Source organism: Malaclemys terrapin, chromosome 1 (assembly GCF_027887155.1).
Source record: "Malaclemys terrapin pileata isolate rMalTer1 chromosome 1, rMalTer1.hap1, whole genome shotgun sequence".
Taxonomy (NCBI): Eukaryota; Metazoa; Chordata; order Testudines; family Emydidae; genus Malaclemys; species Malaclemys terrapin.
Genome location: NC_071505.1, coordinates 219,544,810 through 219,571,232, shown reverse-complemented (window position 1 = coordinate 219,571,232; position 26,423 = coordinate 219,544,810). Strand labels below are relative to the sequence as shown.

The window sequence follows — 26,423 nt, the reverse complement described above, 5'->3', positions numbered from 1 at the left end:
GGTGATATGCCACACATCACCTCCATATTGGTGCACACAACAAAATTCATTTCGCACATGGACATAAAAAATTAGAGGGAACACTGGTCACAGGCTGTGAATTTTTGTTTACTGCCCATGACCTGTCCATGACTTTTACTAAAAATACTTGTGACTAAAACGTAGCCTTATTCATACTCCATCAATAAAATTGTTAGTCATCTCTGAAGGCCAAAAGCTGCCATCAGTTACACCTGTGAAATACCACGGCAGGATTATGGGATTCCTGTGGTGTAATGGACAGCAGAATTGGAAAACTATGGGTTTGTACAGATGACGGCAGTATTAGGCTTGCAAAATATTTACTATTGCTGATGATACATGAGCCAGAGGAATGCAGTTTGACTCTAATGTTGAATGTGCAGATAACAGTAGCTAGAAAAAGCATATTTTTAAATGATGATATAGGGATCATTGAGAAATGTTAAACATGAGACTCCTACATTAGACTCCTATAATGCTGTTTTTAAATTCACTTTTCAGAGAGAAATGAAATCATTTTAAGTCCTCCTTTGGTTATATACTGCAATGCTCCTCGTTGTTTTCTATGCTTTAAGAGTTTTCACTCAAAGGACAATGTAGACAAAAGACACCATCTGTATGATTTACTTCATTCCATTCAGGAGTTTGGGAGGGTGGGGGTTCAGAACTGAGATCAGAAATCTGTTTTGCATGATAATTCACCATTGAAGCTATGAAGACAGTAATCAAGACCTCAACAAAATGAGCCCGAGGAAATAAAACTATAGGATTGTGAATAAATGACAGGGATGCAGGATAATTTTAGAGCAGAGGTTCTCAAACTGTGGTCCATGGACCACCAGTGGTCCGCAAGCCCCATTCAGGTGGTCCACGGATAGTTCCCTCTAAGGTGCGCGCCTGGGGAGATACACACAAGAGAATGAAGGGCCACCCACCTAATTAGTGGAGCCATGCAGGCCTGGTTCCACTAATTAGGTGCCTGGACCCTGGAGAAGATACACATGTAAGGTGAGGTGGTGGCCTTGGGGGAAATAGGGAGTAGGTGGGAGGAGGCAGTGGGGTGAGAAGAGGTGGTGGGGGAAATTTGGGATGTGCGGGGCTGCGGCGGCCAGAGAAAGAGACGACTTTCCCCAGCTCCAGGGCTGCGGCTGCTGGGGAGAGACACCCCCCCCCCTCCTTCCCAGCCCCAGCTCAGGGGCTGCCGCAGCGGGGGACAAAGGGCACATCAATCGCATTAGAAAGGTAAGACCACTGATATTAAAATTTGAGTTGTGTGCTTTTATTTGTAGAACAAAAAATTTTTTATTATTATTAAGATTTTTATCTAGTGCTTTTATCCAAAGTGCTTTACAATAGTTGGCTAATGGTACAAACAACATTTGGAAAGATCATTAAGTGGTCTGCCGAGACCCTCTGCAATTTTCAAGTAGTCTGTTGAAAAAAAAAAAGTTTGAGAATCACTGTTTTAGAGCAATGGACAGCGTCAAGACAAACTACAGTTACTGTTATGTGCTCTCAACTTAATTCCAGTATAACAAAGTTTGTGTCTGATCTCAGACCTATCTCTGACATCTCTACCTCACATCTAAATTAGTTAGGCGTGAAGTCTGATAACCCTATACTCCCAGCCAGCACTGAGAGCTTTGACTTCAGTGCATGTGATGTGGTCCTTCCACACAGTGGGTAGGTTTTCAGAGCCCGTGAGAAGGTGGATATTGAAGAGAGCTTCATGGGGAATCCCTGTGACTCAATATGCAGGATGACTGGAAGGGAAGCCAGAGGATCCATTTTTAGTTTGGATCCTTTAGTCCAGGGGTTCTCAAACTGGGGTCAGGACCCTTCAGAGGGTCACAAGGTTATTACATGGGGGGGTCGTGAGCTGTCAGCCTCCACCCCAAACCCCCGTTTGCCTCCAGCATTTATAATGGTGTTAAATATAAAAACAAGTGTTTTTAATTTATAAGGGGGTCACGCTCAGAGGCTTGCTATGTGAAAGGGGGTCACCAGTACAATAGTTTGAGAACCACTGCTTTAGTCGTTGTCATCCATTCAGTGAGCATATGGCAACTGAGGGATAATCCACTCCTGAGGCTCCAGCAGGGGACATGGAGTGATTCTGCTGCTGCTCTGTCACATGGAGAACTACAGAATTCTCTAGTCGACAGTCTGCCCACTTGGGTTGTACAACAGGGACAACAGTTGGCCCTTAAAATGGTTGTGCTGTGAATAAACAGTGCTATCCCCATATCTACTGAAGTTCTAATATCTACTGACTTCTCAGGGACCATCCCAAGGGACTGAGGCCTTCAACCTTTTCTATCACATCAAACCATTCTTGCCTCTCCTTTCCTCTGCTGCTTTCTGCACTGTGAATGGAAGACTGCATGCCCTGTATGCTGCCAGTTTTACATCAAAGTCAATATGCAATTTAAATGGATAATCTGAGCTTCCCAAACGAATCTGAATATTTAATTTTTAGTTTCTTCTGTTGGTCTGACCCAGTAACTTTGGTTTGTAGCTACATGTCATACACCTAATTCTACAGCTGTCTCTCACCCAAATAATACTTAACCATTACTGTCTGAAATGGTCAGTTGTGTCTGCTGAGTTATTCCAATCTCAACAACACTTTTTGTGAAGCATTTATCCACATAGGACTACATTTTATTTAGACTCTGGCTTTCTGGCTTATTAATTGCAGTTAACTCATGCGATTAACTCGAAAAAATTAATTGTGATTTAAAAAATGTATCACAATTAATCGCAGTTTTAATCGCAATATTAAGCAATAGAATACCAAGTGAAATTTATTATAATATACTGGATGTTTTTCTCCCTTTTCAAATATATTGATTTCAATTACAACACAGAATACAAAGTGTACAGTGCTCACTTTATATTATTTTTATTACAAATATTTGCACTCTAAAAATAATAAACAAAAGAAATAGTATTTTTCAATTCACCTCATACAAGTACTGTAGTGCAATCACTTTCTTGTGAAAGTGCAACTTACAAATGTAGATTTATTTTGGTTACCTAACTGAACTCAAAAACAAAACAATGTAAAACTTTAGAGCCTATAAGTCCACTCAGTCCTACCTCTTGTTCAGCCAACCGCTAAGACAAACAAGTTTGTTACATTTACGGGACATAATACTGCCTGCTTATTATTTACAATGTCACCTGAAAGTAAGAACAGGCGTATGCATGGCACTTTTGTAGCCGGCATTGCAAGGTATTTACGTGCCAGATATGCTAAACCTTCATATGCCCTGTCATGCTTCAGCCACCATTCCAGAGGACATGCTTCTATGCTGATGACTCGTTTAAAAAAAATGCGTTAATTAAATTGGTGATGGAACTCCTTGCAGGACAATTGTGTCTCCTGCTCTGTTTTACCTGCCTTCTGCCATATATTTCATGTTATAGCAGTCTCAGATGATGAGCCAGCACATGTTTTTTTTAAAAACACTTTCACTGCAGATTTGACAAAACGCAAAGAAGGTACCAATATGAGATTTCCAAAGGTAACTCCAGCACTCGACCATGAGTGGACTTGTAGGCTCTAAATTTTACATTGTTTTATTTTTGAATGCAGGGTTTTTTTTACATATTTCTACATAATGTAAATTTAACTTTCATGATAAAGCGATGTATTTGTAATAAAAAATGTAAAGTGAGTCCTGTACACTTTGTATTCTGTGTTGTAATTGAAATCAATATATTTGAAAATGTAGAAAACATCCAAAAATATTTAAATAAATGGTATTCTATTATTGTTTAACAGCGCAATTAATCAGGATTAATTTTTTTTATCGCTTGACAGCCCTAATTTAGACCCCTATCCACAAATTACTTTGGCTTACTGGCCGTTTTTAACCCCTTGATTTCAATTTCTTCCATACATTGAAGATAATTATGATTAGGCTTTCATGGTTCTGCTCTACATTTTTGCCAGTTTTTATTGCTTATTTTCACCTTGTTTTATCAGGCAATTTAAAAAATGGAGAAAAACTTCTCTACCAGAATGTTTCATGGGGTTTTAGTTTCAAAAATATCTCATATCCTTTTACAAGAAATGTACTTATTGCAATATTTTTTCTAAATCATTCATCGCAGCATAATTGTAAAAAAAACCACCTATTTCAAATGTACAGCTTGTGAGAACAATCAGAGCAGAACAACACTACATTTCTCAAGGTGCCTAGTACAGTACATATTAAGAGCAAGTAAGTGTGTGGGGGGGAGGGGGGTGTAGTTATTTCATTTGTACAGTACTTTGACTATAAAGTACAATGGTCAGCTCAGCCCTCTCAGAGAAAGAGCAACAGACGAGCCCCAAGGAAGGAACTCTTGAGGATCCCTTTGTGGAGATCATCATCCCATCCAGTGGGCCCCATTCCCCAACCTGGTAGATTACCTTGGGATCTGTAGGAGGCCAAAGCCATTTGCGCAGAGGCTCTCTGTTCTGTCCTCTCATATACCTCTTTCCATGACTTAATGCAATGATAAGATTGACAAAGCACGCACTTGTTTGCAATGTAGTTGTAGTGCTAGGATAGTAGAGAGACAAGGCAGGTGAGGTGATAGCTTTTATTGGATCAACATCTGTTGGTGAATCAGACAAGCTTTCACAGAGCTCTTCAGAGCAGACTTGAAGAGCTCTGTGAAGCTCAAAAGCTTGTCTCTCTCCCCAACAGAAGTTGGTCATTATCTCACCCACCTTGTCTCTGTAAATCAAGCACTTGATAGAGAGTGATCTAGGGCTGTGATCACTTTGAAATCCAGCTGGCTTTTCTGTATGGATTTATTTCACTGCCAATGTGGCGGGGGGAGGGGGGTTAAAAATATTTAACATTTTTTCCCCTCTGTTCTTGTATGAAAGACCCCGTCAACAGGGGGACATAAACGTTACATCATACAGGGGAGAAAGAGAAACTTACTGTATATATTATCCAACGGACACAACAGACAGCAAAAGTAGATATGTTTCTAATCTTTTTTCAGGTCCAAAAACAATTGTAACAATAATTAATAAAAAAAATTTAAGAATGTGATTTTCAAAAGGGTTTGTCCTGTTATTAGGACTTAATTCCTCACTGACAGCTTATTTTAGAAATCCAAATAAATGTTAGGGTGGCTTGTTTGCTTGCCTGGATGTATTTCTTGTTTTGGTTTGAATTTGGTGGGGAGAGGGGCTACACTCTTGCTCTAAAATGCATGAAATTGCATTTGAAATTTCAAAATTTTCTGGGGAGGACTTTCATTTAAAATGTTCTCGCTGTTTTACAGCCTCCCTTTTTGTGCTTGCTGCTGGCTAACCTCAGGCAAGTCCCTTCAACTCCCTGATCCTCAGTTTCCCCATCTGTTAAAATGGGGATTATGATGCTTAGAGATGATCTACAGATGACAAAACTAGGGATTATTATTATTAATTGCATATCTGGGTGCTACATGAATACTTTCTAATAATAAAATGTTTCAAGCCAATCTACAAAACAAGGCAAATCTGAAGAAAACAAATTACATACAGAGTTCCTGAATCCCACAGAAAGTTTGCACATCACTGTACATGTAGTGTGTTGAAATTTATAAATGATTAGTGAAACAAGAAGACTTAGGACTTCTGGTGATGTTTAGCAAATGAAAGAGTTTTAAAGCCTTATTTACTTTACATACAACAATAGTTTAGTTATATATTATAGGCTTATAGAAAGAGACCTAAACATGTTAAAATGTATTACTGGCACGTGAAATCTTAAATTAGAGTGAATAAATGAAAACCCCTGCCTTAGTCAGTGCCTTTAAGGAGCAGTGGGCACAGTTGGGAGTTCTCTGCTCAGCATCCCCTTCTGATTCCTTGATTTTTAATCTTTAAAATTCACTCCTGTCCCTCTATTTTATTTGTTGTCCTCATTATTTACTTGTGGTCTGGGTTCAGTGGCCCTTCCCCCTTGGTTGCGTAGGGAGCGCTTTTAGCTTTGCGAGGCCTTAGGCACTCTGCTTCCTGGCAACCACAAAAGGTACACACCTTCCAACTTGTGTAACAAATGAGGCAGGGGTTCTATGGACAACAGCCTCCTTTCACTCCACAATCCTGATCTATCCCCAGAGCACATGCAGCCTGTGGAAAGAATGAGACAGAGGTCCTGTGGAAAAAACAGAATATGAACATGTAATTAAAGAATCTATCATCAGACCTCTTATCATCCTTAGGTTTACATGGTCCATCTAGCCCAGTATCCTATCTTCCGACAGGGGCCAAGCCAGGTGCCCCAGAGGAAATGAACAGAACAGGTAATCATCAAGTGTAGCCCATTCCCAGCTTCTGGTAAACAGAGGGTAGGGGCATCATCCCTGCCCATCCTGGCTAATAGCCATTGATGGACCTATCCTCCATGAATGTATCTAGTTCTTTTATGAACCCTGTTATAGTCAATATAGTCCTATTAAATCTTGTATTCTGTTTCCAAGACCATATCATAATGTGATTTAGATCCTTTAAACAATAAACATCTGACCAATAGAAAGGAAATATGGGAAGAGCAAATTTGTGTTCCAAAGTCATTTAACGTACTACTCAAACATTTTATAGAGAAACACTTATTTTAAATTGCTTGTAATGGGCTTATTACATATTTTAATGCAAATTGAGATGTCATTTTCTATGGAAAGGTTAACCAGCCCACTGAAAGAACATTCAATTATGTTATATCCATACATTTGTGCAAGTTAAATCACAGAGCAATACAGCACGCAAGAGCACAGTTCCTATTTGTGTCCAGGCTTGGTAAAGTAAAAGATAGCTAGATCCCTCTTGCAGTGTATCTGCTATCATGGGCTTTCAGCTGGCAAAATCATACTTGATGAAAATAAGAAACAATGCTTCTTAAAATGTATAAAGTAATTTCTAGTGAAACTAACTGTATGGAAATATTTTTAATATGACCTCCAGTTCTCTAGTGGCTAAATCAGCATTCTAAGTGAATTCAAGTTCAGAGGGTATGAGCCTGGCATTTTCTCTCTTCTACACTTCTATTTGGAACAAGAGAAACATAAAATGAAGAGAGGAGTGATGGCTGAAAGAAGTAAAAGTTAATATGAAGCATAAAATGAGCAATAAAAAAGTACAAACTAAATTACCTTCAGTTCCAGCTGTTAGAATGTTCTGTACACTTTAAGAGAAAAGTGAATAGATTTTTTTTTCATGAATATCTCCTTTGTCTTCTCCTTATCCCATCATATGGGGTCAGGCTGTCATGCGAGTATCTGCCATCTTTTTCTGTCTGAGGCAGCGCTAAGGTCCACCTTCTTACAATCTTCTTTGATATAATCCATCCACTGCTTTTTCGGCTGTAATGTGTATATGAATACAAATAAAACAGAATTTAATTAATTAATTCAGCTAATGAATTTAATTAATTCAGGCTATAATTTCATTTCAGCTGCGTGCCTTGTTCTCTCCTGCCAAAAACTGTACAATGTTCCATCTAGCTAGATCTTGTAGGACTGATAGGCCCAGGTCCAAAGAAAAGTACAAACAGAAAAAAAATAAACCCCAACCTTGTGCTATGAGTAACAAAGGGAAAATGAGTTTCCTTATCTGTAGCTTTTGTTTCTCAGAATGCAAACATAATCTGATCTGAACAGCTCTGCTGAATAGATTGCTAGGTTAATAAACTTCCCCATTTCACAGTAAGAGAGGCAGCTGAGGCAATGTGTTTGTTTGTTTGTTTTGTTTTGTTTGTTTTCCTTAAATTTACTCTCCCGGTGCTGGACTGCTGCCGCATTGTTTGCTGACCTGGAACGAGCACTTCCAAACGACATACATTTGATACTTAGTAGAAGCATTTCTAATTATGTTGTAGATGACAGGAACAATAGAGTTACAGGTGTAAAATGCACAAATTTAATGTGATTAAGAATATTTTGTGATAAAAGGAAGATCTATACAGCCCAGTGGGTGTCCCCTTTATATCTAGGTATTTCAGTCCTGTTGCTTAGGCCACTAAGCAGTTCTTCCAACCAAAAGTATGCATAAGTGGTAAAAGGTAACATTTAAAAAAATCATTTTTAATAAGCTAAAATGTTAACAGTAACAGAGGGAATAGGTTTTTTTTAATGATTTACTCAACATTCTGACAGCTTACCTTTAAATGTCCCTTGATATATCAATTCTCTGAAACCATTTTTCTTACTATTTTAATACACTCCACATTCTTCTTAACCTAGAAGCCCTTTTGTATTAGTGAGAGACAGAATTACGTCTCCAGAGTCCACCACTAATCATCATACTGGCTGCAGGACATAGTACACTGAATTCTAACTCCATCCATATCTTTCTATTTCACTTTATCAAATTATACAATGAATGTATTTGAAATAAAGATAAAATACAATTCCTGAAAAAAAAAACCTTCAAAAAACTAAAATCAAATTGACGCACAATTTTTAATTGCAGCAAAGAGTGCTGTGGCACCTTATAGATTAACAGATGTATTGGAGCATGAGCTTTCATGGGTGAATACCCACTTCGTCGGATGCATGTAGTGGAAATTTCCAGAGGCAGGTATAAATATTCAAGCAAGAGTGAGTCAGGCTAGAGATAATGAGGTTAGTTCAATCAGGGGGGGATGAGGCCCTCTTCTAGCAGTTGAGGTTTGAACACCAAGAGAAGAGAAACTGCTTCTGTAGTTGGATAGCCATTCACAGTCTTTGTTTAATCCTGAGCTGATGGTGTCAAATTTGCAAATGAACTGAGGCTCAGCAGTTTCTCTTTGAAGTCTGGTTCTGAAGTTTTTTTGCTGCAGGATGGCTACCTGGGGGGAGGGATAGCTCAGTGGTTTGAGCATTGGCCTGCTAAACCCAGGGTTGTGAGTTCAATCCTTGAGGGGGCCACTTGGGGATCTAGGGCAAAATCAGTACTTGGTCCTGCTAGTGAAGGCAGGGGGCTGGACTCAATGACCTTTCAAGGTCCCTTCCAGTTCTAGGAGATGGGATATCTCCATTAATTTAAATCTGCTATTGTGTGGCCAGGGAGATTGAAGTGTTCTCCTACAGGTTTTTGTATATTGCCATTCCTGATATCTGATTTGTGTCCATTTATCCTTTTACATAGGGACTGTCCAGTTTGGCCGATGTACATAGCAAAGGGGTATTGTTGGCATATGATGGCATATATTACATTGGTGGACGTGCAGGTGAATGAACTGGTGATGGTATGGCTGATCTGGTTAGGTCCTGTGATGGTGTCGCTGGTGTAGATATGTGGGCAGAATTGGCATTGAGGTTTGTTGGATGGATTGGTTCCTGATGGTTTAGGGCTTGTCTACACTGGCAATTAACAGCGCTACAACTTTCTTGCTCAGGGGTGTGAAAAAACACACCCGAACGCAGCAAGTTGCAGCGCTGTAAAGTGCCAGTGTTAACAGTGCCCCAGCAATGGAAGCTGTGCTACCAGCGCTGGGAGCTATGCTCCTCGTTGAGGTGGTTTAGCACTTTAGCGTTGCCATTGTAGACTAGCCCTTAGAGCGGTTACACTAGAGAGCTTATAGCTGTATCGGTGCTGCACTGCCGTTAGCTCTGTAGTGTAGCCACAACCTTAGTCAGAAGAAACTAAGATTTGTTTCCAAAAATGAATTGTTATACATTCCAGAAGAATCAATGTTGTGTCCTCCCCATTAACACCCCTTCCATCCTGGGTGTCACTAAGGCCACTCAGATGTCTTTTATAATTTCAGCATGAGAAAGACCAATTAAAAACCAATTAAACAACCACATCTGCTCCAACCCCTCAGACAGAAACCAATATCTACAAAATCTTCACCAAGCGTTCTCAAAACTGCGATACCCGCACGAGGAAATAAGGAAACAGATCAACAGAGCCAGACATGTACCCAGAAGCCTCCTACTGCAAGACAACCCCAAGAAAGAAACCAACAAAACTCCACTGGCCATCACATACAGTCCCCAGCTAAAACTTCTCCAACGCATCATCAGTGATCTACCACCCATCCTGGACAACGATCCCTCACTTTCACAGGCCTTGGGTGGCAGGCCAGTCCTCGCCCACAGACAACCCGCCAACCTGAAGCATAGTCTCACCAGTAACTACACACCGCACCATGTCCAACCCAAACCTCCCTTGCTGCAGTTTAAGCCCATTGCTTCTTGTTCTATCCTTAGAGGCTAAGATGAATAAGTTTTCTCCCTCCTCCTTATGACACCCTTTTAAATACCTGAAAACTGCTATCATGTCCCCTCTCAGTCTTCTCTTTTCCAAACTAAACAAACACAATTCTTTCAGCCTTCCTTCATGGGTCATGTTCTCAAGACCTTTAATCATTCTTGTTGCTCTTCTCTGGACCCTCTCCAATTTCTCCACATCTTTCTTGAAATGCAGTGTCCAGAACTGGACACAATACTCCAGTTGAGGCCTAACCAGCGCAGAGTAGAGCGGAAGAATGACTTCTCATGTCTTGCTCACAACACACCTGTTAATACATCCCAGAATCATGTTTGCTTTTTTTGCAACAGCATCACACTGTTGACTCATATTTAGCTTGTGGTCCACTATAACCCCTAGATCCCTTTCTGTCATACTTCTTCCTAGACAGTCTCTTAATTTTAAATGAAGCTTCTTAAACATTTTAAAAACCTTATTTACTTTACATACAACCATAGTTTAGTTATATATTATAGACTTACAGAAAGAGACCTTCTAAAAATTTTAAAATGTATTACTGGCACGCAAAACCTTAAATTAGAGTGAATAAATGCAGACTCGGCACACCACTTCTGAAAGGTTGTCGATCCCTGCCCTAAACCAGTGGAAGAGATCTCTCCTGTCAATTTAATTAATCCACCCCCAATGAGCGGCAGCAGCTAGGTCAGCAGCAGAAGTTCTTCCAGCAACATAGCACTGTTCACACCAGTGCTTATGTCAGTGTAACTTATGTCACGCAGGGGGGTAGCTTATTCACACTCCTGAGCTACATAAGTTATACTGACATAAGTGGTAGTGTAGCCATAGCGTCAGTGTCTATAGGAAAACCTCACAGTCTGACATTCCTTAATCTGTGCTTGGTTCCAGGTCATCAGTCGGATTTCTTAATGGTTTGCTGTGTTATGTATTTTAAATTAGAATAGCCCTGTGTCAGTCAGTCAGCCCTACCTTTTCCATTATCATCACAGCTTCAAGCAGTCTTGAATAAAAAACTTCAAACTTCTTTCCTATGCAACTATTAAAGACTGAATCACCATTATTTATTAAGATCTGTTACATGGGAATTCAAAGCTGCATATTTTAATGGTGTTAACCAAAACCAAGTTGGGAATATGCCCTATTTATTAAAAGCATGAAATGAAAATGCTGACTCTTTAGTAGACTCATTTTAAGTTCAACAACAACAACAACAAAGCCCGGGTGGGGGTTCTCCATCTTCCTAATAACAAAAAACAAACCAATTGCTAAGGCCTGGTCCACACTAACCCCCCACTTCGAACTAAGGCCTGGTCTACACTAGGCGTTTTTGTCGAAGTTAGCGCCGTTACATCGAATTAACCCTGCACCCGTCCACACCGCGAAGGTATTTAGTTCGACATAGAGGTCTCTTTAATTCGACTTCTGTACTCCTCCCCGACGAGGGGAGTAGCGCTAAATTCGACATGGCCATGTCGAATTACGCTAGGTGTGGATGGAAATCGACGCTAATAGCTCCGGGAGCTATCCCACAGTGCACCACTCTGTTGACGCTCTGGACAGCAGTACGAGCTCGGATGCTCTGAACTGCCACACAGGAAAAGCCCCGGGAAAATTTGAATTTGAATTCCTTTTCCTGTCTGGCCAGTTTGAATCTCATTTCCTGTCTGGACATCGTGGCGAGCTCAGCAGCACTGGCAATGATGCAGAGCTCTCCAGCAGTGATGGCCGTGCAATCTCAGAATAGAAAGAGGGCCCCAGCATGGACTGATCGGGAAGTCTTGGATCTCATCGCTGTGTGGGGCGATGAGTCCGTGCTTTCCGAGCTGCGATCCAAAAGACGGAATGCAAAGATCTACGAGAAGATCTCTAAAGACATGGCAGAGAGAGGATACAGCCGGGATGTAACGCAGTGCCGCGTGAAAATCAAGGAGCTGAGACAAGGCTACCAGAAGACCAAAGAGGCAAACGGACGCTCCGGATCCCATCCCCAGACATCCCGTTTCTACGAGGCACTGCATTCCATCCTCGGTGCGGCCGCCACCACTACCCCACCAGTGACCGTGGACTCTGAGGATGGGATAGTGTCCACGGCTGGATCCTCGGACATGTTAGCGGACGGGGAAGATGAGGAAGGAGATGAGGAGGACGAGGCAGTCGACAGCGCTCACAACGCTGATTTCCCCGACAGCCAGGATCTCTTCATCACCCTTACAGAGATCCCCTACCAACCCTCCCCAGCCGTTACCCCGGACACAGAATCTGGGGAAGGATCAGCCAGTAAGTGTTGTAAAAATCTAAACATTTATTTGTAACAGAACAGGAATATTAACAATTTAAAAAATGGGTTTCTCATGATTAGTTTGATTAGCTTAACGATTCAGTCATGGGCAGTGCAACTATTGAAAAAAAATCTAGCAATGTCCGGTTTTGCATGATTGTCCTGCCCAAGCCGCTCTACTGGTTAGTCACTGCTACAGCAGCTACAGTAAAATGCGGTCTATATGTCCGGGGATGGAGCAGAAATCCTCCTGTGACATCTCGAGGAAGCTCTCCTGGAGGTAATTGGAAATCCGCTGCATTAGGTTCTTGGGGAGAGCGGCCTTATTGGGTCCTCCGTAGTAGGACACGTTGCCACGCCACGAGACTATCAAGTACTCTGGAATCATTGCTCTGCACAGCATGGCGGCATACGGCCCTGGTCTTTGCAGGCTTTCCCGGAGCATTCTCTCTTTCTCGCTGTCAGAGATCCTCATGAGGGTGATGTCGCTCATGATGACCTGCTTTGAATGAGGTAGGGGAATGTTAGTGTTGGGACTGCTTTGCCGTTCCTTTACAGAACTGTAACCGCTGGTTTGCAGCCACGCGGTGGAGGCGGGAGAGGGGCAGCCGAAAGGGATCGTTCCCGGGGACAGCCGCGAGGGTGTGGGACAGGAGCAGACTTCCTGCTTGCCGAATTGCTGGCAGCAGGGACCGACATTGATTTCAATGTGAAATGAGGCCATTGCTAATATTAAAGTTTTAAGCTGCCACAAGTCTACGGCTTACCATGTCTGCCTGCAACAGAAATTCCGTTCTCCTGAGAGGCTTCTCAAATGTGCTGTAGAAGACCCCAGGCACTGAATGCGAAGGCCGAGAATTCGACCTTGTGCTGAGTGCGCATGTGAGAGGTGCTGTGCATGGTCTTGTTAACAGAGAAAGACTATGTTCTTTGTTCACAACTACATTTATCTTTCTGAGGAATTCACTCCCTTTTTCCCATTCCCACAGCCCCATCTGCGACTGTCTCACAACCTAGCCTGTCATCACACTCCCAGAGGCTAGCGCGGATTAGGCATAAGAAGAAGAGGACATGTTCTCGGAGCTTATAGCCTGCTCCAGAGCCCAGGCAGCACAGCAGACCCAGTGGCGGGAGAACTTGACCCGAATGCACCAAGCCAACATGGATCGGGAGGAGAGGTGGCGTCAGGAAGACCAGCAGGCGACTCAAACCCTGCTTGGACTAATGAGGGAGCAAACGGACACGCTCCGGCGCCTTGTGGATGTTCTGCAGGAACGGAGGCAGGAGGACAGAGCCCCGCTGCAGTCCATCTCTAACCGCCCGCCCCCGCCACCAAGTCCCATACTCCCCTCACCCAAAGTGCACAGAAGGAGAGGCGGCAGAGTCCCTGCTAACTCTCACTCCACCCCTGCAGAGAGCTCGAGCAGCAGAAGGCTCTCATTCCCCAAAATTTGACAAGTTCTTTCCTTCCCGCCTGACACAAGCCCCCGTCCAAGTTTCACTTTCCCAGTTCCATGTTTGGTTGATAATAAAAAATACGTTTCTGTTAACTACTGTTTCCATCATGTTCTTTTGCAGGAGGGGGGGATAGGGGGTTGGTAATTCGACAGGACAGTCACCTTTGGCAGGGTATATAGTCGGGGGCAGGCACAGCAGCAGGGCACATACATAGTGCAGTGATGCAGTGACTAGTTACCCTGGTTAGTCTGGGAGGTTGTTTTCATGTTATGTGGTGGGGGGTGGGTTGCTCTGTGACTTTGTGGCAGGGGAGGGCAGTTACAGATCTTAAGCGGCGGTCCTTAGGCAGGATCACAGAGCCACACAGCAGGGGATCTGTAACCGTCCTCCCCCTGCCACAAAGTCACATAGACCCCCCCATACACACAGTCCCTATCAGGAGGGGTGACAGGCTCCGTTGAAACAACCATCCCACCGCAGCGGAGCCTGTCAATCCTTGAGTTTAGAAGCTGCATTCGCGCCACTACAGTACACCCGCTCCGCACCACAGTCTGCGTCCCAGTTTTAAAAAATTCCCGCGAATACAGTATTAAAGAAAACGGTGTGCTTTAACAAAGTAGAACTATTTTTATTTTGAAACGTGTGTTGGAAGTGGGGTGAAGGGGGTATGTAACTGGATAGGATAGTCAACATTAACTGGGCAAAGAAATGGGGGCAGGTTTAGCTTCTCAATACACAAACTTTAAAGTCACAGGTTACCCTGCTCACTCAGGAACTTTGCTTTCAAAGCCTCCCGGATGCACAGCGCTTCCCGCTGGTCTCTTCTAATCGCCCGGCTGTCTGGCTGTGAGTAATCAGCAGCCAGGCTATTTTCCTCAACCTCCCACCCCGCCATAAAGGTCTCCCCCTTGCTCTCACAGAGATTGTGGAGCACACAGCAAGCTGCAATAACAATGGGGATATTGATTTCGCTGAGATCACAGCGAGTCAGTAAGCTTCTCCATCTCCCCTTGAGACGTCCAAAAGCACACTCCACCACCATTCTGCACTTGCTCAGCCGGTAGTTGAAGAGTTCTTTTTCAGTGTCCAGGGCGCCAGTATAGGGCTTCATGAGCCAGGGCATTAGTGGGTAGGCTGGGTCCCCGAGGATGACTATAGGCATCTCCACATCCCCAAGAGTTATTTTGTGGTCCGGGAAGTAAATACCTTGCTGCAGCCGTCTAAACAGACCAGAGTTCCTGAAAACACGAGCGTCATGAACCTTGCCCGGCCATCCCACGTAGATGTTGGTAAAACGTCCCCTGTGGTCCACCAGTGCTTGCAGCACCATGGAAAAGTAGCCCTTTCTGTTAATGTACTGGCTGGCCTGGTGTTCCGGTGCCAGGATAGGGATGTGAGTTCCATCTATGGCCCCACCGCAGTTTGGGAATCCCATCGCTGCGAAGCCATCTATGATCGCCTCCACGTTTCCCAGGGTCACTACCTTTGGCAGCAGTACATCAACGATTGCCTTGGCTACTTGCATCACAACAACCCCCACGGTAGATTTGCCCACCCCAAACTGGTTCGCGACTGACCGGTAGCTGTCTGGCGTTGCAAGCTTCCACAGGGCTATGGCCACTCGCTTCTGGACAGTCAGGGCTGCTCGCATCCGGGTGTCATTGCGCTTCAGGGCAGGGGACAGCAACTCACAAAGTTCCAGGAAAGTTCCCTTCCGCATGCGAAAGTTTCGCAGCCACTGGGATTCATCCCAGACCTGCAGCACTATGCGGTCCCACCACTCAGTGCTTGTTTCCCGTGCCCAGAATCTCCTTTCGACGGCATCAACATGACCCATTGCCACCGTGATGTTCTCGGCGCTGGGTCCCCTGCTTTCTGAGAGGTCTGTGCTACTCTCAGACTTCAGGCCATCACCGCGTTGACGTAGCCTCCTCGCCTGACTTTTCTGCATCTGCCTCAGGGAAAGGTGTATGATAAGTTGCGAGGCGTTGAGAGCGGCCACAACTGCAGTGATGGTTGCAGCAGGCTCCATGCTCGCAGTGCTGTGGCGTCCGCGCTGTCACTGACTAGAAAAGTGCGCGAACTGATTTCCCGCCGGCGCTTTCAGGGAGGGAGTGCGGGAGTGATGGACGGATGACGACAGTTACCCAAAAGCACCCTGGACACCTTTTTTTTACCCAGAAGGCATTTGCGGCTCCACCCAGAATTCCAATGGGCAGCGGGGACTCCGGGAACTGTGGGATAGCTGACCACAGTGCACCACTTCCAATGTCGACGCTTTCCCCGTTAGTGTGGACTCACAAAGTCGAATTACTGTCCTTAGTGTGGACACACACGTTCGACTTTGCAATATCGATTCCAAAAATTCGATTTAAGTAAAATCGAACTACTCTCGTAGTGTAGACAAGGCCTAAGATATGCAACTTCAGCTACGTGAATAACATAGCTGAAGTCGAAGTACCTTAGTTCGAACTTACCGTGGGTCCAGACACAGCAGGCAGGCTCCCCCGTCGACTCCGCGTACTCCTGTCACGGAGCAGGAGTACCGGTGTCGACGGCGAGCACTTCCGGGATCGATTTATCGCGTCTAGACAAGACGCGATAAATCGAACCCAGAAGATCGTTTGCTTACCGCCAGACCCGGAGGTAAGTATAGACATACCCTAAAGGCACTAGGCACTAAAGCCTCTACAGAAAAAAACTAGATGCAATCAATTGGACCTAAGTCACTAAATTCAGATGTGGATCTAAATTTGCTCAAACTTCAGGACTGTCCAGCTCCACCTTGTTATTTCTGACGCATATCAGTGTGAAAAAGCAAACTATTAAATCACCATCTCAACTATATATCGCCATCTCAAAATGGAATAAAAACTTGATATAGATTTGCTGTATTTGTCCTTGAAAAGGTGATGAAGGCAGAGGCCATTCTACCTTTTTCTGGTAATAAAAAAGATACTTTTGAGGCAAATAACTTATATTATATATACCTAAAGAATTATCTGTTGGCACAAAAAAGGAAACATTACAGTAGAATTGTGTGAAAATAAACACACAACAAAAAAACAAAGGCAAGCTGCATATTCACCTCAGTTAATTTTTTGCATAGCCATGTGGCCCTCTGCTGGGGACTGCTTTCTACTTGTCTGTCGCTGAGAAGTGGCAGTGGAAGAAGTGGCTGGCATAGTTGGGTTTGCCTATCTAAAAATATTTTCTGTGATCTGATTTTTGGAGAGAGTTCAAATCCATGATTACAGAAAAAAATGAAATTAGAGTTAAATTTTCCAGTGCTAGTCAATCATATGCACTTGAAGAAAGATGCTTCTCTGGGTAAAGTCTGAGTATGATAATATACATGTTAGTCATACAACAGCTATCACATTATACTTTCTACTTTATCCATGTATATTAAAATCGATTGAAGTAACTAATTGTTGATGCTGACAATGATTTTTAAATGGGGGAAATTACCAGTGCCAAACTCTGGTTGCTTGAGTAAAATTTTCCAGGTTGCTACAGACCAGGACCATGATTAACAATAACATGAGTGTTACTTCACATTTTCAGACTACAGTAAAAGATGTGTTATCCAGCACTTTACCAACCGGAAAGCTCTATAAACTGGCATTTCTGATCTTCATAGAAAGTCTGGTTTATACTCCGGTTGGTGCAGGGCCGGCAGGCTCCTTACTGGGTCTGCGTGGCTCCCCGCAAGTGGTGATGTGTCCCTGCTGCTCCTAGGTGGAGGAACAGCCACAAGGGGTTCGGAGTGCAGAAGCGGGTGTGGGGCTGGAGGTTGGGGCGCAGGAGGGGGGTGCAGGGTGTGGGCTCTGGGAGGGAGTTTGGGTGCAGGAGGGGCTGAGGGCAGGGGGTTGGGGTGTCGGATCCAGGCAGTGCTCACCTCAGGGTGGAGGCTCAGCTGTGGGGGCAGCGCCTGTGGGTGGAAGCGGCGCACAGGAACACCAACTCACAATATATTCAGCACAGTAACTGTATTAAACAGGAAGTAAAAGGGGGTTATCTTGAACAGGGAAAGGCACAAGCTTAGGTATCATGTTCCTCTATCAGAAATGGACTGGCTACAGAGTTTGCTTATATACACCAGATGTATTCGTCATTAGATCCTTTAATGTTCTGCCAGCTATGACTAAGGTTCGTTTAAATAAGGTATTGTATACACAATACCACCTAATAGCTGAACAGTATAATACAGTTTAGCATTCCATTACATCTCACCCTTTAAATTCGACATTCCTACCATTTACAATATTGTGTCTCTGAAGTTCAGTATGTATCAGTCTGTTAAGTCTCTGAATCATACTGGTTTTCTAATTACATGACCCGAATGCATAACAACTTGGTCATCTGGCTGTCCATTAGTTGCAACAATTGACTGAGGCCGGTTTGGAATCCCTGAGTTGTCCTCTTCTTGTTCGGCACCTGCCATCTGTAGAGTTTGTTCTGTGGATTGTTCTTTCATAGGAACAAACTGTAGATGTTGACAGTTTCGGTTGAACTCTTCTCTGTCGGTCTTGATCACATATGATCTGGATTCTTTTTCTTCATGACAGCTGAAGTTGTCTATCCTTTTTCTCCATCTAATTTGACATGAACATGGTCACCAGTTTTTAGACCTGGCAGTTCTCTAACCCTGTGATGTCTGTTGAAAAAGGGTTCGGAAGCTCTTATAACCTTTTTTATCTGATTTGGCTACTCTCTTCAGGTTTGGCCACTTTGAAAATAGGTTATTTTCCAAAGTTGAACAGTAGTCCCGCATTGTCTTTCTATCATGGATTGGGCTGGACTATATCCAATAGCTGCTATTGGTGTTGATCTCTAACACATAAGAGCAATTAATGGATCTTTCTGCTGTAGGATTTTCTTGTCTGTCTGTACAGCTCTCTCGGCCTCTCCATTCACTTGTGGGTAATGTGGGCTGCTAGTAATATGATCAAAAATCATATTTCATTAGGAATTATTTAAATTCTGCTGCAGTGAATTGCAGTCCATTGTCCGTCACTAGTTGTTCTGGAATACCAAAGTGAACAAAAGCGCACTTCAGTTTCTCAATAATACTAACATTATTTCGATATTCCTGGAAAAACAGTCCATGATGATCAGGTAATGATGTCCTCTGAATTTGCATAAATCTGCAGCTAGTCTCTGCCAAGGTCTGTCTGGTAGATGTGTTGCTAGTTAAGGTTCCTTGTGTTGTGTTGGTCTATTAGTTCTGCAGTGTTCACATGCAGATACTTTGGTCTTTATGTCCTTGCTGATGCCTGGCCACCACACTGACTGGTTGGCTCATTCATGGCATTTAGTTAATTCTTGAACCTTCATGGATGAGGTTTAGGATTTTTTCCTCTCATTTTGTTTGCAATTATGATGCCATTAAGAACATTTAATCATTTGACTCAGTTAATTGTCCATTTGACTCACTTAATTGTCCAGTGCAAAGTAGTTTCTTGTCACTTCTATAGTGTCCTTTGGATACTTGGGCCAGCCACCCCAAATTTAACTTAGAACTTCCTGAAGTTACGTGTCTGTCGAGATTACTTTTTGTAGATGGAGTAGTCTTTCCTGACACAGGTCTGTATGTGTCCACAGCATCCACGTACACATGCAGGGAGTGGAACCATTAAAAGGTTTGGTTTGGGTCTGATTTGCGTTCATCAATATTTTCTAACTCTCTGATTTAGACACTAACTTAGAATGATGGTTTGGTAACCAGTTCAATCACTTTGAACCTGTTTGAAGTGGTTCAGATACATTTCCTGAGGACTAATGTTACACACTCCTATGCTTCCATTATAACTCCTACTAAAAAAAAAGATAAATATTTTTCACTGTAGAAAAAATATATTTTAAACAAGTTATTTGCACCTACTAGTACAATATCTTCCAGAACTCTGTCAGTCATATTTGACCACTGAGGTGACAAAAAGTATTTCATCACTGAAAATGCCCTTTATACACTGACTTACGTAGCAGGAACAAGCACTCAAAGGGACATAGGGAGAGGGAGAAGATGGAGAGGGGAGGGAGGTGTTCTGGGAGTTGTAATTCCGTTCCATGGGCAGAACGCTACCTGGACATAACAGACAAAAGAACTACCAATCCCAGAACCCCTCTCTTTTCATCTCCTGCAATAGCATCCTGAGAAGTATAGTCTCTGCCCCTCTCTCTCTAGGGTTGGAGCAGAGAGAGACCCTTCCTCAGCACCCCCAAAAGACCCTTCCTCAGCACCTGATTATTGAACCCTGTTATTTTGAACCAGACACCAGGTTTTTGGGGTGTTTTGGGGGGAGTTTTGGTTTCAGCTTAGGTTCAATGTGACTGAGAAATTTTCGGTTCAGTTTCAGTTCCGGTTCACTCAACAAAAACCTATCGGAACTGTTTTTCGGGTTCAGGTTCGAGTTCAGTTTGATTCCCTGCCTTTACGTCATCTTTGCGCTCATGGGTAGTTGAGTACAAATGCAGGGCTTCTTGACAGAGTGTCTGCTACTACCAGATTTTCCCCAGGAACATATTTAGCAATTGGGTTAAATCACATTAACCTTAGCAATAGATGTTGGCATCTCAGTGGTGGTTGATCCAGGTCTTTTCCATTGATGAGGGTTACAAGCAATTTATGGTCCATTATCAGTGTAAATGAATCCAGTCCACACAGATATCTATAAAAGTTCTCATATGCCCATACACTTGCCAGGCATGCCTTTTCAATTTGTGCATATCATTTTTCAGGTTCTGTAGGTGTGTGAGAACAAATTGCAACTGGCTTCCACTCAGAGCCATATTGATGCAACAAAATACCACATAGGCTGTAGCTTGTGGTGTCAGATTGTGCACATCATAGTACTTGAAAACTGGAGCTATTGAGCTCATTTCTTTTTCCTTTTAGAAGGCAGTTTCTTGATTTGGCCCCAAAGTCAAATGCATCGTCCAAAAAACTTGATTTTGGGTAGACAGAAAATGCATTTTTCCTTGTTTAGCTTTGGTCCAGACTGATTAGGCTTAGGAATTCGTTGAGGGTTTTTTGTGTCCTTCCATCAAAGATGCATATATCAGAATATCGTCCATGAAAACTATAACTCCATTGTGTTTAACAGTTCTGCCATCGTTCTTTAGAAAATTTCAATTCCACTGGTAGTCTCAAAAGGTCACCTTTGAAAGCAAAATCTCCCGAAGTGTGTGATGTATGTAGTCAGTTTAGCACTTTCTTTGGCTAAAAGAATTTGCCAGAATCTGCTCGAGCACTTTGCAGAATACTGTAATTCCTTTCACTTTGGGGAGAAAGTCATCCCAGTGTTGGAAGGATATATTTTCTCCCATAACTGCTTCATTAAGTCTTTGAAGATCCACACAGATTAATATTTTTCCATTTTTCTTTACAACTGGTACCCTTAGGGCACAACATGCTGTTGTCCGAGATTTTCTCGATTATGTCAATGTGCTCCATCCTATTTTATTTAGTTTCCACTTTATGAAGTAATGGTATAGGAATCCTGCAAGGTGTATGTACACTATATGGTTCAGCATTGTTTCTTAATGTCATTTGTACTCATAGACTCATAGACTCATAGACTTTAAGGTCAGAAGGGACCATTATGATCATCTGGTCTGACCCCCTGCATGCTGCAGGCCATAAAACCGTCCCTACCCCTTCCCTGGACTCTGCTGTTGAAGTCCCCAATCCTGTTTTAAGTGACTTCAATCAGCAGAGACCCTCCTACTAGAGATCCATGCCCCATGCTGCGGAGGAAGGCGATCTCCTTTCAAAAGTCCAATATCACCAAATATTCAATGAGTTCTTCTACCTTTCTCACTAGGTCCATCATGGGCTGCAGCTGAGAAGGGTGTTGGTCTGTGGCCCATTGATCACATATAATCTGAATGTATATTATTTGTCTTTGTAAGCTGTTTCTGTAGTGAACTGGCCCATGCAGTTCAGAATGTCTTCGGGGCTACTCAGAGGTGTGTTAGGTGACTTCAGCTCTGAGATGGGCTGAAGGTGATTGTCAGTCCCTTCTGAGATGACTGTGACATCAGCTCCTGAGTAAATTTTAAAGTCAATAGGCTTGCCATGAGTATCAGTTTCAGTCTCCAGGCTGGCCCTATGTCATCATAAGTGATAGATTGCAGAAACAAAGGATCTTGATTGTCTGTAATATGAGTCAACTCCTTGACTGCTTTTGTGCGGAAACAGCTACAAAATGCCATACTTCATACATTTATTACACTGTGTGCCCCTGGCTGGATATGCATCATGTCTTGGGATATGATTTTTTCTACACCGTGTGCAGGTAACCTGAAATTTGTCCCTCTTAGCCTGGGTGTTATCTTGCCTCTGGGGTTTTATGATAATGACTTTTGACATTCAAGAGTCTGTTTATAGCTTCTAAGTTAGTTTCAGGTTTTTCAAATTGCTCTTGCCTTTTGTTCTGTTGTTTGACTAATTCTGACTGCTTTGCTCTCTGTATGGGTATAGCTAGGGTTAAATCTCTCTTCAGTTGTAGTTGCTGTTGTGATGCTTTATGATTGAAAATGACCATTTGTATCATTGCTGCTACAATTATATAATTGTAACAACTCTCATGTAAAATATGTCATGTAAGGTGTCAATGGGAAAATTACAGTCTATCAAATATGATTATCCTGATTAAATCCATGTATCATCTTTGTATCTAAAGTTATGAATACTGATTATGTATGTGTATCTTATACATGTGTTGTATTCCTGGGTAACAACCACCAGATAGGATTTACATCAAGGCTAGATAACTATGTATTGATGGCCAATTAAGGACACTTCACTCTAATAATGGGCCATAGAAGAAACTCACCCCATCCAGTAGGTCTTCCTGTGGAAGCCTCAAACTCTGAGGGGCCCATGGCCACCCCCTGTGATTCAGCAAACTATGTAAGGACATGTGATATGTTCATGTGACCCTGGACTCCATCTTGGGCCAGTAACTTTTCACAAACAGGGGCTGCGGACTTTGTTTGGGACATTACATTTCTATGCAGATGGCAGAGGATGTAAAAAACGCACCTGGGACATTTCCATTTTGTCTTCATTTCCCGCTTCATTTCTCTGGACTAGATTTCTATCAAGGAAGCTCTGAAAAAGGACTGATGACTCCCAATCTGTTTGGGTAATTCCAGAGAGACTTGTGCAAGCTAGCAGTTTATTCCATCACTGCTATAAACCTGATATAAAGACTTTGCAATCACTTATATGTATATGATATCTTAAACATTTATAACTCTCTTCTTTTTTATATTATTAAACCTTTAATTTTTATTTATTAAAAGATTGGCATCTTTTTATTGGGTAAAATTTGAGTTATATATTGACCTGGCTAAATGGCTGATCCCTGGGGATTAGAAGGACCCTATATCTGATTAAATTGGTTTTCAGTGACTATTCATCATAAAGTCCAGTGTCTGAGCAATGATCCAAGGGCTGGAATGCCTAAGGAGACTACATTTTTGACTTCTTGTTAACCAGAAGTTCACTTTTGTTACTGGCATGGTATAATCTAATGATAGAATAACCACCAGTTTGGGGTGAGTCTGCTCTATTTCTCAGCAGTCTGTCCTGAATTTGGCATTCTCAGCTGGGACCCATTGAGGCATGGTGACAGCTGTGATAGGTTTTTATCTGATATTTTCATTTTTTGCATTCCCAAAATCAGATTTTTCAGCCAATGAATGCAAATCTCTTATAAAACATTCAACATTTCCCCCTGGTTCTTGAATTCTCTGGTGAAAACATGCTCTCTCATAAACCACATTTCTCTGAGGTATAAAGTATGCATCAAACATAACCAGAATCCTTACATGTCATCTTTGTGACTGTCTTCAGTAAATTCAAAGAATTTAAAGATATGCTATGCTTGCTTCCCCATAGCATAAATTAAAGAAGATACCTGTATATCATTAGTTTCTTTGTGGAGTTTGTTTGCAATTCAAAGTCTTGCAAAATACTGCTTCCAGTCTGTCTACTGTGAAGGTTTGTCAAAGCTGAAATTCTCTGGGGCACTGAAGTGTGGGATGTCCATAAGATCCTTCAACCTCTGTTGCTTTGTTCCTTCTGTTTCTGTTCTTAGATTACTCCTGACATCATGTCATGTTCCTGTACCAGATATGGACTGGCTGTAGAGCTTACTTATACACACAAGATGTGTTTGTCATAAGATCCTTTAATGCTCTGCCAGGTGTGGCTGAGGTTCGTTTAAATAAGGTATTTTACAAACAGTGTCACCTAATGGCTGAACTGTATAATACAGTTTAGCATTAGAGATATTGCTTCCAGGTACCTAGAGGCCTGTTCTCAGGGAGCCCTGCATGCAGGCCTGGGACTTCCAAGCTCACCGAACAGCAAGTCCTACCCTTTCAGTGGCTGGCTCCAGACCCTCTCTCAGAGTAGCTTCTCCCCTCTCATACTATTCCCAAGGATGGGCATTTTACTGAAGACTTTCTTTATTGGTCAGGTTTCAGAGTAACAGCCGTGTTAGTCTGTATCCGCAAAAAGAAGAACAGGAGTACTTGTGGCACCTTAGAGACTAACAAATTTATTAGAGCATAAGCTTTCGTGGACTACAGCCCTGTAGTCCACGAAAGCTTATGCTCTAATAAATTTGTTAGTCTCTAAGGTGCCACAAGTACTCCTGTTCTTCTTTTTATTGGTCAGGTTACCTCTACTTTCCTGGGCTTTTTTCTTGTCCATCATTTGAACTCTAACCTCCCAGTCCCTTTCTCTCAGAGTATGTCTGGCCTGCAGGAAAAATCCCATGGTACCAAGTCTCAGAGCCCAGGTCAGCTGACTCAGACTAGGGCTGAAGGCTAAAAATTGCTGTGTAGCCGTTCAGGCTCTGGCCTGAGCCTGGGCTCTGAGACCCTATCCCCTTGCTGGGTCTCAGAGCCCTGGGCTCGAGCCCAAGCCAGAACATCTACACGGCAATTTTATAGCCCCACAGCCCAAGACCTATGAGCCTGAGTCAGCTGAGCTGGGCCAGCTGTGGCCGTGCCGTGAGTCTTTTATTCATACCTTCAAATACACAACGAGGAGTCCTGTGGCACCTTAAAGACTAACAGATTTTTTTAGAGCATAAGCTTTCATGGGTAAAAATGCATCTGAAGAAGTGGGTTTATTACCCATGAAAGCTTAAGCCCAAATAAATCTGTTAGTCTTTAAGGTGCCACCAGACTCCTCATTGTTTTTGTGGATACAGACTAACACGGCCCCTCTGATACTTGATACCTTCAAATGCTGCTCCTCCTTTGATCAGGTGTGTTGGTGGCCATCCAGGCACAATGGCTATAACTCCCCTGAACCATCAGGGGCCCATCACTCAAAATAGTGTCTCTCTTCTCTCCATCTTGGTTGCCTAGCAGACTCTGAGCCTGCCCTGAGTCCCCCTACCATCCAGGGACAGCGCCTCCCCCTGAGTTACTAGCATAGAGACCCAGGAACCAAGGTAAGTGCCACAGGGGTTACATTTGTATAAAGTACTCAAACCTATCTGGGTGGCCTCCCAAATCCTCTACTGAGATATAACATTGGCATGCTATTCAGGAGTTGTCACATTAGTCCCCATCCTTCCAAAATTTAATGTTTCCTATAAATAGCAGTCACAAGAAAAGGGTGCTTAGGAGACAAATGTATTCTTATTCTTTCCTCACTTAAACAACAGCAAAAGACTGCAAAATTGTGGGCTAAGTATGAACAGGAACAGGGGTTCTGAAACTCATGGAGTTATTATGAATACTAGTCTAAAGAATGAAAACTACTATTTATATATAAGATAAGCCATTCAGAATCATTCCTCTTTAGTGACATTTACAGTACTAGTCCCTGTCTAAGCCTTTGAACCAGGCATTCAACTGCACTGACCCAAGAGGAACTCCAAAGGGGAAAGTTGCCTTCTTGGAGCTACAAGGTACACATAAGATATAAACCCTGTGCTATATTGCTTCAGGAGTGGTGGAGCACACTCCCAACACCAGAAGGCTGTGCTGTGTAGAGTGACAGGGCCATGTCTTACCTTTTTGGAAGTGTCTTGTGTCCCACCAATCATAAGGAGGGGATGGTCCCTGTGCCCTTCCAAACACAGGAACTGAAGTTGTGATCTGCTGCTGCTCAAGAGTTCAGTAAGATGGGTGGTCCTTATCCCTGCTTCCTCCTTCGAGGAACAACCAGACACCACCAATAGTATTAGGGAGGAGATATCTTTTAAGGCTTAACTTTTTTCAAAGAATATTTACATAGTCTCTATTTGTCATAAACCAACCTTCTCCCATGTACAGAGTTTGAATATGCCTTCTCCCAAATACAGAAGGCAACTGCACATCTTGGTGCCCACAATGAGCTCTCAACTGACCTCCTGAGTCTTAGTTACACAGAAAAAAAAATATATTTGAATTTTAGTCACTGACTCCCTAAGGTGGGCCTCT

At 42.8% G+C, this 26,423-nt stretch overlaps 1 long non-coding RNA gene across 2 annotated transcripts; it reads right to left on the bottom strand.

The window, feature by feature from the left end:
• Nucleotides 1-1,357: 1,357 nt before the first annotated feature.
• Nucleotides 1,358-26,102, bottom strand: LOC128830639 (uncharacterized). 2 transcript variants are annotated; one of them, XR_008443626.1, is made up of 4 exons: nt 26,015-26,102; nt 7,168-7,377; nt 6,056-6,173; nt 1,358-1,452 (listed from the first exon to the last, which is right to left on the bottom strand). It is a non-coding gene; the product is annotated as an uncharacterized LOC128830639 (long non-coding RNA). The 2 variants fall into 2 exon arrangements; XR_008443627.1 differs by lacking the exon at nt 26,015-26,102 and adding an exon at nt 17,866-17,931.
• Nucleotides 26,103-26,423: the final 321 nt, after the last annotated feature.